This window comes from Marmota marmota, unplaced genomic scaffold (assembly GCF_001458135.2).
Source record: "Marmota marmota marmota unplaced genomic scaffold, marMar, whole genome shotgun sequence".
Lineage (NCBI taxonomy): Eukaryota > Metazoa > Chordata > Mammalia > Rodentia > Sciuridae > Marmota > Marmota marmota.
The window spans coordinates 27-4,619 of record NW_026000037.1 but is presented as its reverse complement, the minus strand read 5'-3'; the positions used below and the strand labels follow the sequence as shown (position 1 = coordinate 4,619).

The 4,593-nt window shown below is 58.4% G+C and overlaps 1 long non-coding RNA gene across 1 annotated transcript; it reads left to right on the top strand.

The window, feature by feature from the left end:
* Window positions 1-1,059: 1,059 nt before the first annotated feature.
* On the top strand, window positions 1,060-3,717 carry LOC125619321. The gene is made up of 3 exons (XR_007350783.1): window positions 1,060-1,332; window positions 1,798-3,405; window positions 3,571-3,717. It is a non-coding gene; the product is annotated as an uncharacterized LOC125619321 (long non-coding RNA).
* The last annotated feature ends 876 nt before the right edge of the window (window positions 3,718-4,593 follow it).

The following is a 4,593-nucleotide window of genomic DNA, read 5'->3' as shown; positions in this document are numbered from 1 at the left end:
TATCCAGACAGGCACATGTTGGGGAGGGAGGAAGAGCTGGCATGCCCTCCTTCCCCAAGCCGTGGGGACGGGATCATCACTTACAATCCTGGGGCCACCAATGGACAGATGAGCAGGTGGGGCCTGGCCCATCGAGACCCCTGAGCTGGGGTCAATTGGGACCCTCAAGGGCAGCAGGGTTTCCAGAAGCTGACACCATCGCCTCTTGCAACCAAATTGCTGGAACCCTCCTCAGGTGATAAGTCACCAGAACTGTCACAACCACCCTCAAACCCTGTGGAACAGAATATCAGCTCAGCCCCATAACACTCCCACATTTACGCAAGGACTAACTGTCCAAATGGAAAGAAATGGACAGGAAGACAATCCAGAAAGTCGAAAGGCAAGCCGTACCCCACCCGGGCCGACGGCCAGCAAAGGCCGCCTGCCGTGGGCAAGTCTACCTCTTAGTATGGAGTTTCTTTAAGGGAAACGAAACCGTCCTATTGAAGCCACACAACGTGGAAATCACTTCATGCCGTTAAGGAAAACCAGAGGAGGCCACTGCTTGTGGCCAAGTCCCTTTGGCCGGTCCCCGTGGACTGGACTGAATGCCACACAGAGCCACTGGTGCTGCCGTTCCCGGAGGAAGCTGACCCACTTCCCCCGCAGGACAGAGGAACCGACCCCTCTCTGGAGCCCTGGGGGCCGAGTTGGACGTGCCTGGACAGGGGGCCTCTGGAACAGCTGGGCAGGGGTGGCCAAGAGCCAGGAGCCCACGTCCACCCGTGGTTTAAGGAGTGGGGCCCACAGAGGCCAGATGCTGGGAGCTGGACGGAGCAGAGCACAGCGACTCTGCTTTGTTCCTGCTATCGACAAACTAGTAACTTCGCCTAAACGCATCCAGCAGATCTCAGTAGAGGTCAGGTGCTCCTGGGCCAGAGGTAAGCAGATTCCTCACCAGGACACGGCAAGCAGCAGGGGTCAGCTCCCTGCTGCACGTCCCAGGGAGCGGGGACTGGCCCAGAGGCAGGCCTGCAGGGGAGCAGCGGGGTGGGGGTGTGGGTCCAGCCACTTCAGAGCAAGCGGTGAGCACCCCACCTGGCCCCCGAGGACCATGGCTCCCAGATGCTGTGCCGTTAACAGGTTCCCGCGTGGAGCCCAAGCTGCAGCGAGGAGCCAGGGTCACAGCCAGGCCAGCTCCAGGCCCCCCAGCTGAAGGAACTTGGCTGTGTTACCCCGGGTGATTCTCTTCAGATGAGGCCTGTCAGAGAACGGTGGTCCAGACCCTCGTCCCCGTCGTCATGGAGAGTAACATGTAGGCAAGTGGACGCGACAGCCTGGCCCTCGTGGGTCACAGGCACTCTGCACGCCTAGTGCTGAGCTATTCGCCTCAGCCAGCAGAGAAGCCAGTCCCCACTGGTGGCTGGAGAGGGGAGCTGTGGGCGCCACCCCAGGTCTGCAGCCTGGGCAGACTTGAGTGACAGCCACGGAGCAGGAGCAGTGCAGGGCAAGGAGCCTGCCCCAGAGCGGCTGTGGATTCCTGAGGCCCGCAGTCATCCCCACACAGCTCAGACAAGCCCCAAGTGACCGCCTCCCACAGCCAGGGCATGCCTGGTCCCCAGTGCTCCCTGCTGGCCACCCGCGGATGGAAGCCTCTTCCTCCGCCTTGTCACTGCCTGAGTGTGGCTGCCATGAGCTCAGATGCCTCACAGCCAGGTCCTGAGTCTCCGAGCTGCCCGCCCCCAGCCACCGTGTCTGTGGGTGCCCAGGGTGTGCGCTCACGTCAAGGACTTGGCTTTCCCACTAAGCCCAGAGGTCAGGGAGGGGCCCCTCAGCGGCCACCTACCCAGGAGCTGGGCTGTCCCGCAGACCAGGGCTCTGTGCTGCGTTGAGCCTGTCCAGGCCAAGCTCCGGAGCCACTGTGCTGGACAGGCTTTTCAGCTGGACCCCACAGGACCAGACCAAAGACCAGAATGAAGTCGCTCCCACCCGGTCCCCCATCCGGCTGAGATCCAGCCACTAGGCGCCGTGACGTCAGGAGAGAAAGGGGATGGCCACATTTCCCAAACGCCAGTTCCGCTGGGAGACACTGCGAGTGCCCAGGGCCACCCGGCCTGGACAGCCTGCTTTCCCTGGCTCTGCCTCCTGCTCTGCGTGTGGGAAAGGACGCTGAGCGCTGTTCTGTGTCCTGCTTTCTTCAGCCCTCCCTGTCGTAAGGCCAAGTCGTCCGCCTGGTGCCCCCGACGCCAGCTCAGTTGTGGAAGGGAGTGCTGCCCAGGTGCGGAGTCACACACAGGCACACCCAGGAGCCAGCTAAGATCCTTAAATGAAAGCCTCAGGACCCTAGCCGCGCTCTCCCTGGAGAATGACTAAGGACCCCTCAGGAAGGCTGAGCCCACAAGCTCCTGGGAAGAAGGTCTGTGAGCCGGGCCTTCTGGATCACAGCAGGACACACCTCCGTACACAGTGTGGTGGCTTACAACACCTGAATGTTTAAAAGACAGCACGCTTAAAAGAAAGGAAAAACAGGAAGACTGTGAATCTGATTTTAAACTTCATGTTCCTCATTCTTATATTTCTGCCAGGGTTCCCTCATTCACCCCTTTTAGCATTTCACCCTGTCCTGCGTTCACCAGGTTAGAGAGGCATTTAAAGAATGCAAGCTTTGGGGCTGGGGCTGGGGCTTAGTGGTAGGACACGTGCCTGGTATGTGTGAGGCACTGGGTTCGATTCTCAGCTCCACGTATTAAAAAAAATAAAGATCTATCAGCAACCAAAAAATATTAAAAAAAAAAAGAATGCAGCTTTGACGCTCCCAGGAAGCTGGGTCAGTGTTAGCACTTTAGTGTCAGTAGATAATAACCAAACCTGTGACACGTCACCCCACAGGACCTCAGCAGCCACCAGGGGACCAGCTCCTTCCACACACAACACGGCTCACCACTGAGCTCAGGGGACGAACAAAGACTACAGACCCTTGGCAGCCAGAACGCAAGCACTCTGTGACCCAGTGAGCCACTGAGGAAGAATGCCTAAGCCCAGGTCTCCGGCCTGTCCCCTGGTGGCCTTCCCTCGGCCACTGCTCCTTGACCCTATATATGCACGGGGTGTTCAGTAGAGCAGACCCTTCATCGAGTGCTAATTTTTCTAAATTAGCTCCTCCCCGTGGACAAGAAAATCAATCCAGCTTTGTACTTGCCAGGAACTGCTGTGTCCGGACCTCTGTCTCGTCACTCATCTCTGAGTCCCTGGCAAAGGTCATGAGGTCCATCACAAGGGATCCATGAACCACCAGGGGTAAACGGGAGCGGCCACCTGTCTGGCGAGGCTGTGCTGCTGCGTGCAGGCCCCCAGGACCAGCCCCGGACGCTCCAACAGAGTGGCTCCCTGGCCAGCGCCCAGCTGAGACGCCCACGGAGCCAAGTAGGTGGAGCGGTGCTGCCTTTGGTCTCACGTGTGCCTTGATGAGTGTCATCTCCAAAGGATGAATGGACACCCTCTGCCCTTGGGGGGTGCCACCAGGGTTAGGTCCACCTGGGCACCACAGGGTGGGTGACTCTGACTCCTAGCCCCTCTCATTGTCCACAGACAGGTGGCCCGGGTTCTACCTCACGAGGGCCAGCTGCTGGAGCGAGAAGTGCAACCTGCCCTGGCCGCCGCCTCCCGGGCCCCTCAGGCAGGGGGACATCCGAAGACACCCGGACACCAGTGGGCCCCTGCGCCCCACCCAGATCCCACGTCAGTTTCCAATTTTTTTCTACAAGATGCTACTGTCAAAAAACCACCTGGTCAGGTGTCGTCACACCAATGATCCATGATTTTTTGTACCAGTTTTTTTTGTGTCAACTTTCTGTAGCCATGAAAATACCCCGAGGAAATGAAAAGGAGGGTGATTGATGTGGCTCAGGATTCAGCTGGTGGTTGTCTGGACCCGTCCTTTGGACACTTGTAAGACAACACCACAGGGGGGATGTGAGGGGCGGGGCTGACCATCTCCTGTGGGAGGAAGCAGGTAGAGAAGGTGCTGGGGACAAAAGGGACCTTCAAGGGCAGGCCCCAGTGACCTGCTTCCTCCCACTGGGCCCACCCCTGATGTCTCCACCACCTCTCCATGTCCATTGAGCTGTGACCTAAGGACTAATCCTACTGTGAGTTCACAGCCCTCATGACTGAGCACCTACCAAAGGCCCCACCCTGAACACTGCTGCGCTGGGGACCCAACCTTCAGCACCTGAGCTATCGGTGCCCTTTAAGGTCCAAACCACAACGGGGCTGTAGGAATGGCGGAAAAACTCTGTAGACTCAACAAGCCGAAACAACCGTTTACCTGTCTGAGATTTTATTAGCAGGACCATAGAGGCCAGTCGCAGAAGAAAGGGGGTGGAGAGAGAGAGAGCGCCAACAGGGTGTTGATATTTATGGGCTCAACACGGGATGAGGAGGAGCAGGGCGAGTGGGCTGTTAGTTCTTTATGGGCCGAGAGTTTGCGCCACTTCAGGGATTGGAGGTGCACCATTCAAATTGATGCCATTCCCAGGGATTGGAGGTGATGGTTAGCCCACCATTCAGTGTGTCACGGACCTGAGCTCCCCGAAGAGAAGTGCGCCGGGC